General features: G+C 41.0%; 1 pseudogene; it reads right to left on the bottom strand.

Moving 5' to 3' along the window:
* Positions 1-405: 405 nt before the first annotated feature.
* On the bottom strand, positions 406-7,563 carry LOC138156044 (ferritin heavy chain A-like; annotated as a pseudogene).
* Between the last annotated feature and the right edge of the window lie 7,791 nt (positions 7,564-15,354).

The raw sequence follows: 15,354 nt of genomic DNA, 5'->3' as shown, positions 1-15,354 counted from the left end.
CCCACATCCTGATTATTCCCTATTCAAAATGGTATGGTTATATTTTATGGTATGTTAGATTACAGACTCCTTGATGGCAAAGATTATATATATATATATATGTATATATATATATATACATATATATATGCCACTATGGTCCTATGGTCCTAATATAGCACCTTGCACAGAACAGGCACTTAATAGAATGGCTGTGGAATTGAACAGAGCTGCTAGCTCATCTTTTACCCTGGTTCCTCCCTGTCTATTGACCTAACACTTACAACACAAACAATGAAACAGGTCATTCAAGGCAGCCACTGCAAGAGCAGTCATTGTCTAGATACCATCTTTTTATTCTTGATCTGGAGAGAAAGATTTATGTGTTTAGGGTATCTGAGCAAAAGGACCCAAGGCTTTAAGGTATTAGGGAGAACTTTCACAATCTTCTCTTAGTGTATACTTGTCCAACAGGTATTCCCTGATACCATTTTCAGGCAATCCCAATCTCTTTAAGTTAGTGATGTGATCTCCAAGCAGCTTGATGGTCTTTACCTGTTCATCAAGGAGTTCAGACTCCAAGAAGTCACAGAGCTGTAGGAGAGAATCATTTAGGCTCCTTTAGTATCCTGAAGTTTTATATTATCTATTCATCCCTGCCCTATACTATGGGAAATAGATGGTAGTCATTGTGAAGTCCAGAAAGCCAGTGGTAATCATGCTTATGACCAATAGTGTTCCTGGTGAACATGAGATGAAAGACATATTCCTCCTCTTAATAAAGAGTGTGGGAGATGGGGTGGGGGAGACTATGGAGTGGCATGCTGACTTTCTTCTTATATATTGTGGTTTTGTCAGTTGGTTTTGCTTAGTTTTCTTTTATAAGGGGTATAATGAAAAGGGACAAGGGGGGGGAAACATGGGCATTCTTATATAGCACCTACTATGTACTTATAACTATATATATTGTATATACACCATATACAGTATATATAACTATATACACTGTGCTAACACTTTTTTTTTTACAAATACAAAAGTCCTGTGAGGTAGGTGCTATTATCCCCATTTTATATATATCCCCATTTGCCCTGAGGCAAACATTGGTTAAATGACTTGCCCAGAGTCACACAGTTATCAAGTACCTGTGGTCAAATTTGAACTGGGGTCTCCCTGACCTGTTGTTTTTTTTTTTTAAGGCATCAATAAAACTGGAAAAGTTACTACTTGTACTTATAATTAGGCTACCTTGACATCAAAACATCTACTTGCCTTTTTTTTTCTTATAAAAAGGTTTAAAGCTGAAAGACACCTTAGATGCCATCTAGTTCAATTTATTCATTTTCCAGAAAAGGAAACTTAGATCCAGACCTGCGCACACAGGCTATAAATGTGGATCATAAGTGGCAAAGCCAGGATTTGAACCCAGGTTCTCCAAGTCCAAATCAAATACTTTGTTCATTGCTAAATATGACAACAGGCTTGAGTCTATAATCAAGTACATAATTAATAATATAATTATAGTTAAAATATGTTATATGCAAATATATAATACATAAATAATATATAAATGGATAATATATAATGATATAATTAATATCAACTATACATAATTAATAATAATGATTAATAATCGAATCCTCTGTTTACAAAGCATTGTACATTCCCTCCCAGACAGAAGGAAGAAGAGTTGGTGGTCAAGCAGAACCTGTTCCAAGTTTGACCTCCTCTACTTTGGATTGAAGATACTGTCCAGAAGTCAAATCAAGAGAAGTCAAGAAGCATTTATTAAGCACCCACTGTGTTCAAGGCCCTGTGCTAAGCACCGAGGATACAAAAAAAGGCAAATAGCAGTCCCTTACCTGAAGGAGGTCAGGGAAAACATGCAAACAACTAGGTGATATGTATATGTATGTGTATGTATGTATGTATGCATGTATGTGTATATATGTATGTATGTGTATGTATGTATATGTGTGTATGTATATGTATGTATGTGCTTTATATATTTGTTAAATGAGCTATTCTCCACAGGCAGAGGATCAATGGGTACAATTGTTTTGCCAACATCCCTAATGAGTCGTCACCCATCCTTTGCTAGTGTAACGGAGGACTGGCCAAAAAGCCCAGCTCTTATGAGCATGTACAGCTATGAAATGTGCCAATATGGACATTCTGTAATTAGTTCCAGTCTACTAACCACAGTTGACTCCATAGTCTGACATAGATTCTGGCTTCCAGACCTCTGGAAGCTCATATGGTTGTAGCCATATTAAATACTCTTTCAGCAGGGAAAAAAAAAAAACAGACAAAATCAATCACAAGGTCATGTGTCCTTGGGTTGACATAAGGTCACCCATGCAGCATCATTTCTGGTAAAGAGATAGACGCCTGAGGACTTTCTTTCCACCAAAGGCTTACAGCAGTCCTTATTTCCTCACATAAGCACTACCAAGTAAGGAAGCAGAAAGCACTTGCTTTGGCCAGTTAATATATTCCAGTTCTGGCTCAGGAGTTAATCAGAAATGCATCTCTTGGGGCAGCTAGGTGGCGCAGTGAATAGAGAGCACCGGCCCTGGAGTCAGGAGGACCTGAGTTCAAATCCGGCCTCAGACACTTAACACAAAACTAGCCCTATGACCTTGGGCAAGTCACTTAACCCCTATTGCCCTACCTTCCCCCTCTGAAAAGAAAAAAAAAGAATGCATCTCTTAGTTATGTGGTTAGTGGAATAGGAGCTAGTTGTAAAAAAGTCTGCATGCTCCAAAGTTCACAGAGGATTACATCAACCTCACATGCTACACATGTTCATAAAAGTTGAGCTCATTGTGGCCAGTCTCCTCTAATTCTAGTGAGGCCTGAATGACCACAGATCATGTATGTTATAAAAGCAATTATCTGGGGTTTAGGTAGACTACTAGACTTCTGCTGAAGGCCCTTGCAACTCAGACTCTGTGAAACAAAACCATTTGTTAGCAATGCTCTATGAATTCCTCTATGGTATCTTTTTTTTTCTGGCTTAGTTATATCTGTTCCTGAAAGGTACAGGTCCACGGACTGTACTCACCAAGATATTTTACATAATAGCACATTGTCCCTTTTTGCTTAGGTACTGAAGAAATTTCTCTGCATGTTCCTTCTTTTGGGACTGCTCTCAGAAGAACTTTTGAAGTGTTTCAGGGCTATATATGATGGTTAAAGTAGCAAGTCTTTGGAGGAAGAAAAGAGGTCGAGGTCTACATGTAGATAACCGAAAAATATCTTCCCATGGCATGCAAGTGACTTCACATTTAAGGAAAAGTCTTCTTTCAAAGATGAGTAATAACAAAAGAACTTTTTGCATTATCTCAGGGAAACTAGGTGACACAGTGGACAAAGCACCTGGGCCTGGAGTCAAGAAGACTCATCTTCATGAGCTCAAATCCAGCCTCAGTCACTTACTAGCTGTGTGACCCTGGGCAAGTCACTTAACTCTGTTTGCCTCAGTTTCCTCATCTGTCAAATGAGATGGAGAAGGAAATGGGAAACCACTCCAGTGTCTTTGCCAAGAAAACCCCAAATGGGGTCATGTAGAATTGAAAATGACTGAAATAACACCATCAACAGCTTCCTTTTACAGATGAGACAACGGAGGCTAAGAAAGTCAATGTGACTTCCTAAAAGTCAAATAAGCAGGAAGTAGCAGTCAGAATTTGAACTCAGCTTAGTGAACACAAAACTCGGTGATCCTTCCATTCTATTTAGCTGCCTTTTTGTATTTGTTGACCCAATTATTTAATTGATAGGATTTGGGATAGTTTAATAAGCCTGCCCCTCTCCCTCTCTCCTTCCCTCTCTCTTTCACCCTTCTTCCCTATTTCCTTTCCTCTCCCTTTTTTTCTCCCTCTTCTTCTGTCCCTGTTGTAATCTTGGAAAATCCTAAAGCTGAGAAGATATGTAATGTAATCATGACCACATAGCTGATAAGGGTCAAAAGTAAGATTTGAACCTGGGGTCTCCCAACTCCAAGGCCAGCCTTCCCCCTCCCCCCCCACTATTCCACACCACCTCTTGGTTTAATAACACTGAAACAATTGTAAAATACCATGTAACATAGGGGAATATGCTTCAGCAGGGAAAATATCACCAGGCTAGCCTTGTCTGGGACTTGACCCTTGGGAATTACATCTCCTGAATTGTACTTGCTTTTCACAATTTTAGCAAAGAATCCTAAAATTCCAGTTAAGTGGGACCTTAGAAAACTCCCTTTACATACATAGCACCTTGGTCCTGAACCTATATAGGTTTGGTGAGCCTTATCTCCAAGCAGGCTGCAGGGTAGTAAAGTTTTGGGGCCATAGTAACTCTCAAAGACTGCTCAGTTACGGGGTCATGATTTGTGACTGTGAAAAGTATGTGGGCTCCCTCAAAATTCTGTCACTTTGCATACTAGATCTTGTTGAGATGAGTGGAGTGGGGAAAATGGAGTGGGTTTGTAAGCTTCAGACTATCTATGTACCCTAGTTTCCCTTGTAGGAAGAGGGGCAGTATGGGATAGCAGAGTCCTGGATTTGGACTCAAGAATGTCTGGATTCCATCATTACTCATCTGTGTGACTGTGGAAAAATCTTTTAACTTCCCTCAGCCTTGATGTCCTCTTCTGTAAAATGGGTTTAGTTCCTGTAGCACTTAAGTCACAGAGTTTTTGTGAGGAACAAATGAGATGATGCATTTTGCTGTTGAGTCATTTCAGTCATGTCTGTTCTCTGTGACCCAGGGTCACACAGCTCAGGTCTGAGGACAGATTTGAACTCAGGTTGATGAGTTTTCCTGTTCCTCGCTCAGTGATCTATCCACTGCACCATCTAGCTGCTATCCTCAAAGCCCCTAGAGCTATCTTTAAAGTCCCTTTTAGCTCCAAATCAGTAAAGACTCAAGATAATTTTGAAATAAGCATACACATTGAATGAGGTTCTCAAAGGCCCCTTGAGCAGGACTTTAAGTCTTTCTGATAGCAAACAGCCCATGGTACACTCATTGCCTTTCTAATATGGAGGGAATAGGACCAGATTTACCAGCCTGTACTGACAAATCCAGGAGGTTCCTGCCTCCTACACCTTCTCTTCTGAACTCAGCTGGAAGTCATCTAGGATAAGAGTTCCTCTCAGTCAGATCTCATTCTCCATTTGGAAAATTTCAGGCTCCTTCTTTCTCTTCTGACCTGCTCTCCATCTCTGAGTCTTTTGGGGCCCAACATCAGGGAAGCAGAGGAAAGCAATTCCAAGCAATCATTGTTACAGCAAGTAACCAGCTCTAGCAGAACTATCTGTTGAGACTGCACAGTAATCTCTGGATTATAAACACATAGAAGTTTGAGCTAGAAGGGACCCAAGAGATAATCTAATCTAATCCTCTCATTTTACAAATGAGAAAACCAAGGCTAAGTGAGGTTAGAGGGTTTGCTCATTGTCCCACAGAGAATTAAGCAGCAAAACTGGGAGAGACTCAAAGCCAGGGGCTCTAATCCCAAAGCCACTGCTTCCTCATCCCACCAAGAGTCTACCACCTTAATAAATTCTCCACTCACAACCATTTTTCAAACTGGGACAGCTCCAGAAGTCCAACCAGGCCAGTGAAGGGATATGAAATCATGACAGAAGGGGATTATTTAGAGGAGCTAGGGATATCAAGCCCCCAGAAAGAAAAGATTTGGTAAAGACTTGGTAGCAGTCTTCTTATATTTAAATGGTTGCCTTGTAGGAAATAAAAATTAGACTTGTTCTGCTTGGTCCCAGAGGACAAAACAAGGCATGGATAGTAGAAGGGTCAGAGAGTCAGTCAACAAATATTTATTAAGAACATACTATTGTAGCAGCAAGCACCCCAAGCGTCCTCAGGGTGGCTGCCCATATAGGTTCTTGGATCTGCTTTGTTAAAGGAAAGCAACTCAAAATGGGTTAACAAGCTTACTTTAATCAGTCAGACATATATCGTTTACCTTGTTCAGGGGAAAAGGTCAGCACCCCGAACTTCAAAGTATACAGGCAGAATTATCAAGACAGAAACAGATCAAGTAGACAGATTTCCAAACTGTCCAACCATTACATCCATACCCAGTCAACATCTGGGTTTCCACATCTGGGTTTTTCAAAGCCGGGGGGGGCGGGCTCCAGACAACGGCTTCCCAGAATCCATATCAAATCACAGAACACTTCTCAAAGTGAGCCCCCAAAACAAAGCTACCCATCAGGGCTTATATAGCCTTCTCCTGGCTCAGAGAATGTAACAACCTTTTGGACCCACTGGCCAATCAAGAAGTATCTACTGAAAAACAAGCCTCCCACTCCAGGCTTCAGGTGCACTTTAGCCTAGGGGCAGGGAAGATCTTCCAAATTTGCATTCCCATTACAACTATGTGCCAGGCACCTTGAGGAGCTCACAGTCTAATGAGTAGGAAGGAAAAGTTTAACCCTACATTCAGCATTCTGAAAACAGTCTAAAATTACATTGGATTATGTTAAAAAGTAGTTCATTCTCTATTATTTGAGGTCTTCCAGCAAAGACCAGATGACCAGTTAAGGATGCTGTAGAGGGGTCCATGCTTCAGGTATGGATTAGAACAGACAACTTCTGAGATCCGCCCAACTTCGGGATCCTACCATCACTTTGTGAAAGGACTTGAAGCTCTGACATGAGAGGGCGGTGGGAAGGGGGCTCTAAAGGAACTAGGGATCCTGAGCCCAGATTGGGGGGAAAAGACTTGGTAGCTGTCTTCCAATATTTAAATGGTTGTTTCATAGAAAAACTACTCTTTTGAACCCTAGAGAACAGAGCTAGAACCAATGGGTTTGGGAAGGCAGATTTTAGTTCAACATAAGAGTTTCCCCAAAGTAGCCACAAAGTGTAAAGGTTACTTCAAAGGGAAATCAGGGCTCTATCATTGGAGATCTTCAAACAGAAACTAGATGACTACTTAGTAATAATCCTGTGGAGAGGATTCCTATTTCAGGTATAGGTTAGACCAGATGATAGAGGTCCTTCTAGCTGCAGAATGCTAGAATCATTCTGTTTACATCTCTAGTCTTTAAAGTATATAGTCAATAGCATTTGCTTACTTTATTTTTATTTTTTTTTTAAGCAATTTGGGTTAAGTAACTTGTTCAAGGTTACACGGCCAGTAATTTCTGGGTGTGGTGATAAGTATCTGAGCCCAGATTCAATCCCCAGGTCATCCCAACATTGGGGCTGGTGCTCTTACTCACTGAGCCACCTGGCCGCCCCTACACTTGCTTACTTTAATAGAGCAACATACCCCCTAAGTTACTGAGTCACCAAAGGCTAAAGCTTCTTATACCAAAAGCAAAGTGTCAGCTTAAAGCTAGAAGGACACCAATAAGATTAGCCATCTTTCCTTTTTCTTTGCCAAAGGATATCACAAGACGAGGGGGTGAGCCACTTAGAGTTTGCTATCATGTCTATCAAACCAGGAGACTTAGAAACTTAACATGGAAAAATAGACATAGCTAGTATGCAGCTCCATACTATGACCTTATTGATAGAAAACTCACACTCTGGATGGAAATTCTGGGACACTGAGGTATTCATTTCATTAACATCGAAATTTAGGTTTAAAGAAAATGTATACACAGAGTAGCTTCTGTGCACCAACTCAGAATTCCTAAAACATTTGCAATTACACACCTCCCATTAAACCCATTTGGCCGGATTAGGTGAAATTGAAGGAGGAGCTCAGCTCACCAATACAAAGCTCAGAACTCACTACATCAGCCTTCAGTACAGTGACTTTTCCTACCCATTCCACATACATCCCAACAGGTGAAGTCGTTCAACCCTGAAACAGGTGGTGAGCTTAGCTAATTCACCTTCCAGGACCTTCTTAGCATAATACAGAATGGCAATGAACTGATGTGGCTAACTGGGGTGAGGGTGAGACAGTCTTTATGAATGGAAAAATCACAAGGCTAGTGTTTGAATTCCACCTTCACCAGTGAATGGGCCAGAAAGTACAGTGGAAAGAATGTTGGAACTAGGGTCAGAGGAACTGAGTTCAAAAACCTCAGCTGCAGTTCCAGTCAGTCCTGAAGTCTACCAAAACCCCCTAGTTTCTTTCCCCATTCTTCATCATTGTATAAACCAGTTCTTTTCTTTCTTTCTTTTTTTTTTTTTTTGCTTTTTTTGGAGGGCAATTGGGGTTAAGTGACTTGCCCAAGGTCACACAGCTAGTTTTTTGCATTAAGTGTCTGAGGCCGAATTTGAACTCAGGTCCTTCTGACTCCAGGGCCAGTGTTCTATTCACTGCCACCTAGCCACCCCTAAACCAATTCTTTTCAAACCAGTTTTGGTCAGTGTCTACAAACTACCTTAGTAAAAGGACAGTTCCCCTTTTATAGGTTTTGGGGAAGAAGAAATTATGAATTGCACAAGTCTGGCTTTTCACAGTGAGGAAATATTGATTAAGCTTATACTGGCTGTTAAATATTAAGCTCATGCCTGATCCATCTCTCACTTGTGGCTAAAAGCAGCTGTAACATGTGCAGCAGCCACACCCCAGTAAATGATTTCAGCAGATGGGTTAAACCAGGCTGAGGGTAACTGAGGGGTCTCAAACCCATTAGTGATTTAGGGGGTGTCTACCCCAAGCATGTGAAGACTTCCTCTGGTGGAATGGGTGGATGAGAACAATTTGTTCCAACGGCCATGAAGACGGCTGAAGCAGGCAATGTGGAGCATTAGAGCTTGGTTAGACATGGAAGACTTCACGGTCATCCACTGCATCTTGAGAAATCACCAGTCATCTTGATTCTGTCCTGCCATTGGACTGTGATGACTCTGGAGGACAGAGTGAGGCCAACCACTCAGTGTAACTCTGCTTCACTTTACACATTTTACAATTTACACATAAATTAGACAATTTACACATAAATCAAGACTTTTTTAATTTAAAAGGTTTTGGAGAATACAGAATAAAGAATAGAACAGGGTATGTGACTTCATGGGGTTAAGGGAAAAAGTGACTGGTTATATAGCTGAGATGTGGGGAACAATATGATTGGTTGGAAGTTGGGCATGGGTACTAGCCTCCTTCTATCCTATGATTAAGAAGTGTTCGTTTTGAGTCCACAGTGGTCCAGATTTCTTTATAAAACAAACCAGACATCCTTGAAGGACAGCCTGGTTGTGTAAAGATATTAGGCACAACTCCCTTTTGGCAAACCACCTCCCCCAAGGTTACCAGAATTCCTTGAGGCAAGAATAAATAACTGAACTTTGAAACTTAACCCATTAAAGGTCAATGGAATCTCTGCACTAAGACCAGATACAAAGAACCATGGCTTAGGCAGTTACAGGACAAAATCAATTAATTGTAAATAGGATCAATAAGAAAATGATATAGGATCAGTTTGCTCTATTAAATTTTAAAATACACAAGTGAGCCATAGACTGAAAAAGTTTGAAAAGTACAAACTAAACAAAATAGCCTCCAGACAGATGGGCAAAGAACTTACTAAGAGAGAAGGCTGAAGTAAATTAGACTAGTTCCTTCAGGGGTTACAGTAATGCACCATAGGAGACATCGTTAGACAATGTTAAGCAAGTAGCCTTTTCATGGCAGAAACCTCCAACCTTCCCCACCTGACTAAGAACAACTATCAGATAACAAGATTATGGCAGCGTTGCCTTGGTGATGCCCCTGGCATCTGTCAGCATAGCATTAGAGCTATAATGGATCTTGGAGATCATCCATTTTACTCCCTCAATTTTTAAAAATAAGGAACAAAGACTGTGGGGAAGTGAAATGACTTGTCACACAAGTCAGTAAGTGATATAACTAAGATTCCCATTCAAGTCTTGTGGCTCCAAGTTCAGAATCCATTCTCCTGCAGCATGCTTTCTCTTATCCTTCTTTTAACCCGCTTATTACCCATTAGGCACCATTCCATAGCAATATAATGCACACCTTTCCCATGCCTATGGAGGCAGGGATGGCAGACAATCACTTTCCTTGTCTGAGAGGTATTCTTACAGATTTTCCTTCTGTCAGGTTAATCCCAATACTCTCTGGTGGAAAATTAAGGTTAATACACATAAATTCCCTTCTGCTAATGTTCCTTTTGGGTGCCTTATTGTGGGATGGGGGCAAAGCCACAACTAGCATTTTTGGTGTTTCATAAAATGTACCTGAGGCAAGCAACATGAAGCAGGTTAACTATTAAGACATCTAGTTGGAGAGCAGAGGAGAGACTCAAAGACACAGCCCCTTGGAAAGGACACAGGAAGACTAGAACACTAGCTCCCATAAATAAGAATCCCAGGACTCTGGGTGAGGGAGAACAGGGCAGATGGTAGGTCATGGAGGAAGCCTTGGCAATGAAAGACAAGGAGAAGAAAGAAGTGGGCCACTTGGCAGCTTCCCATTTAAATATTCTTGCTAGCTAGTTACTAAGATCAGTTGTTTCTACGTGACTTAAAGAGTTTAAGTGCTATGTGCACCCAATAAATTTCAGTTTCCTGGAAAAAAGCTTCAATTACTACACCCTAGTTACAGTTCTGAGTCGGGGTAACCCTAGATTGTTGAAGATTATGTCAGTTGAACTCAAGCTCTGGCAGATCCCAACCAAATGAAGAGACTTCCAGTATGGACCCAGGAATAGAGGATACACCTGTGGTTTGAGGACCAGACTAGCTAAGTCTGAATGAGCTAAGAAGCTCATTCCCAGGCTATCCTCAGGAGAATTAATTTTTCTACTATATCTTTGAAGTTTGGACAAGTCTATACAGGATGAGCAGAGGACACAATACTAACATGCCATAAAAGTGACTGAGAGAAAGGTGGTGAATGATACTGACAGGCCCTTCTGAATGCCTTGAAGACAACTAAAGAGCATCCCCGTCACCATGTAGCCAACCAGAACCAGTTATGGAGCGGACATGTACATACTCCACAGTCGCTCCTAGGCATTTCTCTTTCACATCATCATATTCTTTCAGGAACAAACTCCTTACCATCCTCCCCAAAGAAGGGTTCAATCTACCAGGTAAGTTGATGGAGTCTCAACACAGGCCAGACGTCCATTACACACATGCATTTATTCTGAATGCATGTTCATATGTCCATGTTATCTCTCCCTATAGGATATAAAGTCCCTGAAGGCAGAGACTTTTTCATTTTTATTTGTCTTTGTATCAGCAGCACCTGGCCTATAGCAGCACCTGGCTATAGTAGGCTCAATATAATATGCTCGTTAATTGATTAGATTACATGTGTAACCTAGGCAAGTCCTTTCTCTTCTTTGGGTCTCAGTTTCCTCATCTGTTAAATGAAGATAGACTACATGACATCTGAAGTTTTTTCCAACTCTAAATCTCTGAACCAATATTACTGCAATCACAGATTGCAATGACTCATTTTTAGCAATCAGACTATTTGAATTTGTAAGTAATGGTTCCCTACCTCCTTTTGTCCCTAAGTAGTGGGAATGCAGCGAGGCTTTCACATCATGATAGAGCAGAAGAAAGAGGGAATAAAGAGACAGTGACATCTGTCTCGTTGGGGTGGGTAGGTGAGTACATATGCTTCATTTTAATTTCACATAGAGTTATCCCATCATGGGGCTTACCAGCACGGCACTCTCATGATCTGGAAAAGCTTTGTAAAAATTTTTTGGCCCCCTCTTCGTACCAGAGAAGAAGTCTGAATTATTATGGTATTAAAAGACATTATTATACAATACCATACATATGTGTTAAGCATCTCTGAGTTTCTGAATTTCTTCTGTGTCATATGCTAGCCTTTGCATGTCATCTGTGGCTTCCACAAAACTCCCCCAAAATTCCCATTTGATTTCTTATGCCGATCCAGGATAGATCGAAACCAGGATGTGGAAAGTCATGATGCGGAAGGGATAATTCTATAATAAAACTGCAATTATCAGTGTTGTATAGTCTAACCATCGCAAGGGGTAGAGAGAGAGCGAACAGCAGCAATTACATTTTTTAATATTTTCATCCTCTAAATTAGAGCCCAGAAAGTGGTAACACTCAGAAGAAAAAATACAACTTTCTCATCCAAAGTGAAAGGGAGAAAAGTAACTGCCTCTATTAAGGAGAACTCATACCTTGACTACCCTCTAGTGGCTAGAGGAGATTTTACAGATCACTGGACGGTTGCCCCACTTACACTTAGATAGAAGAGAAAATGACCTAAGTAGAATACCATCTTCTGTCTGGCCCACATATCACACACCAAGTTACTCCAAGACTCTCAACTGGATTTTAACCTGGGACAGCTGTCTCCCTATATGTTTAAAGGAGGGAGCAGATGTAACAAACTTTGTGCTAAGTGTTTGGAATTACAGCTACAGTTGTAGAATGTCACATGGCAACAACAGGAATTTTTTAGATTCTCTCCCCCCCATCTTATTAAAAATGACATTGATCCTAAAATATGGAAAGAAAGAAATTTAAATTCACAAAAAAACTGTACCTTATCAAAATGTCACTAAAATACATTTGTTTAGATACAAAAGGTTTTTTTTCTTGCCACAAAAGGAGCATAGGAACAACCCAATCATATACCCCATCCCCCCACAGGGTAATAATTTTCCTGGTATAAAAACCCCTGAATTAATTTCAAACTTACTTGGTGGAGAAGAGAGAGAATAATGGCCTGGAATCTCACTTATTCCACTTTGTGTTCTCTTCTCTCTACCCAAATCCCAAAGATCAGGCATTCTGAGGTGATGGGCTGACTTGAAATTTGGTAATCAACTTCACACTTTTTTAAAAACAGGTGCATTAAAAATCAGTTTTATCCCTCCCCTCAAAAAAGATCCTTTGCCATTCTCTATCACATCAGTCTAATAGGAAAAAAATCCAGCATCAACAAAGGTTCCCATGTTCCTTTTGTGACAAGAGGGACTAATTTTTATATTTAAACAAATGTGTTTTAGTAAGATTTTGATAATGTACAGTCTTTTATGCATTTATATTCCTTCCTATATTTTAGGACCAATTTTATTTTTAATAAGGTTGGAGCGGGTGGAGTCTAAAAAACTTCTGTTGTTGCCATGTGACATTCCACAACTGTTGCTGTAGAAAAAGAGCATGTGATTGAATAAAAACCACATTTGATAGAAAATAATAATAATAATAAAGGAGATAGCCAAATCCAAAGGGAAATTTTACCAGCCTTTGTATCCTCCCCCCAAGTGTTTCTTTCACTTTCCTGAGGCTTATCAAAATATCAAGATAATTTGCATGATTACATGCTAGTTATTAGCAGGGCAGGTGAGGGGGCATATGATACGACAGGAACTGAATAGACAAATAGAAAGGAGTTTGTGCGTGGTTATTCCCAGTAAGGTACCCACTATGGGGGATCACATTACCTACACCTTGTGGTGGGGAAGAGATAAAACGAATTCATCTACCCCAAACCTCAGGGTTTGGTGTGAGAAGCTTTCACTGAGAAGACCAAGTCTTGTCTTCCTAACTTCAAATCTGGCTTCAGACTCTTACTAGCTGTGTGACCCTAGGTAAGTCACTTAACTGTGTTTTGCCTCAGTTTCCTCATCTGTCAAATGATCTAGAGAAGGCAATGACAAACCACTACAGTTTCTTTGCCAAGAAAACCCTAAAAGGGATCTCAAAGAGTCAGATACCACTGAAAAACAACTGAACAACATACCGCCTGCAAACTACAGAGCTAAAAGAATGTTGACCACCTGAGGCTGTTGGCCAGTGAACTCACTATAAAAGTGGGATGATGCTTCCAGCATCAACATCGGTGGCTGCAGCAGCAGCAGCAGCAGCAACCAAGAAGGCACAGTAGGCAAACCTTCAGGAGATAATCACTACAAAGCCGATGGCAGCAGTGGTGTAGGAGACAAGCAGTAGGTGGTACCTACAGAGGCACAGAGAGAGGAAAACCAAGAGATGAAAGCTACAAAGGTAGATAGGGAACCAGCAAGAGAGTCCCAGAACCACCCCCAGGAGGCTGGACCACTGAAATATACTCAAGTCTCCAGGCAAAAGAACTCAGACAGGAGTGATTTTTTTTAGCTAAGAAATGATGCTGAAACTTTCTCACAGTGGAGCATCCCTTCCCCAAATTGTATTTGATTCAGTAGGAGATTGTACTTATTTGTGTATGTTATATTTTTTTCTGAGTGACCACCTCCCTCCCAATTTGGAGCTCAATTCCCAATGGCCAAGGCTAACTCTCTCTGGACTCAAGGAGCTCCTCCTTTCTTATGCTTTGACTCCTTGGGCTTTTTTCCCTGTTGGGTGCAGAACCTCCTACTACATGAGTAGATCTGCTATAAGATGCCATGGGCAGTTGAGAGGGGTCCCCTTCCTCTCAAAAGGCAAGGAAAACATCCCTCTCAAAGGGCCGAGTTTTTCTTCCATCTCTGACTCTCTTATTGAGCAACGATACTCACGTTCTTCAGAACTGTTGCTTGCCTTAACTGTCCCTAGAATATGTGATCTATTTTTAAAGGCCCTGGGGCTTAGAGGGTAGCCAGTCCTTTAACCAGTCAATGTCTACCTGCCCTCTAATGCCATCAAGCTTGACTAAAGAACTTCATGCTTCCTAAAGGAGTAAAAGGGTATAGATAATTCTTTGTACTTCATTTAAGGCATTGATACCTATTACATAGTATGTCTCTATTACCTGCCCCTTGTCTTTCATAATTTCATTAAGTGAGCTGAGGAAATTCATTGATCAGTAGTCCTTGATTTTTCATTCTCCCACTATATATATGTATATACAGATATATGTGAAGAGTTTATACCCTCCCCTACTACATTCTCAGCTGTTTGGGGTGTATGGGGTTTTCAGGGAGAACTAGCACCTCTGGTGTAAGGGTTGCTGAGGCCTTTTCAGGGCTGCTCATCCACTTTTGTTGTCCACTTGTCACCCAACTCTCACCTGTGGCTCCAAGAAGCCGCAGTATGCTCAACAGCCACATACCCAGTAAACTTCTTCACCAGATGGATTAAACTAGGTTGAGGGTAACCAACAGGCCTCAAGCCCAATGGTAAGTTAGGGCAATGTCTACCCCGAGCGTGTGAAGACTTCCCCTGACTGAACTGGCACATGAGAACGATTTGTTCCAACAGCCATGAAGGCAGCTAAAGCAGGTGCTAGGGAGTGCTTAGAGCTTGGTCAAGCATCACCAAGATCATCTACCTCATCCTGGGCCATTGTTAGTCATCCTGACTTTTGTCTTGCCATTGGACTTGGATGACTCTGGAAGAGAAAATAAGGTTGACGACTTTGTGCAACTCTGCCTCACTTAAATCCAAAGAGAGAGTGAGGTTGACAACTTTGTGCAACTCTGCCTCACTTAAATCCAAAGAGAGAGTGAGGTT

This window comes from Petaurus breviceps, unplaced genomic scaffold, assembly GCF_028583685.1.
Source record: "Petaurus breviceps papuanus isolate PSGF00001 unplaced genomic scaffold, PetGlider_PUasm1.0 98, whole genome shotgun sequence".
NCBI classification, from domain to species: Eukaryota; Metazoa; Chordata; class Mammalia; order Diprotodontia; family Petauridae; genus Petaurus; species Petaurus breviceps.
Note: the sequence above shows the minus strand (reverse complement) of the source record. Positions and strands in the feature narration are given on the sequence as shown.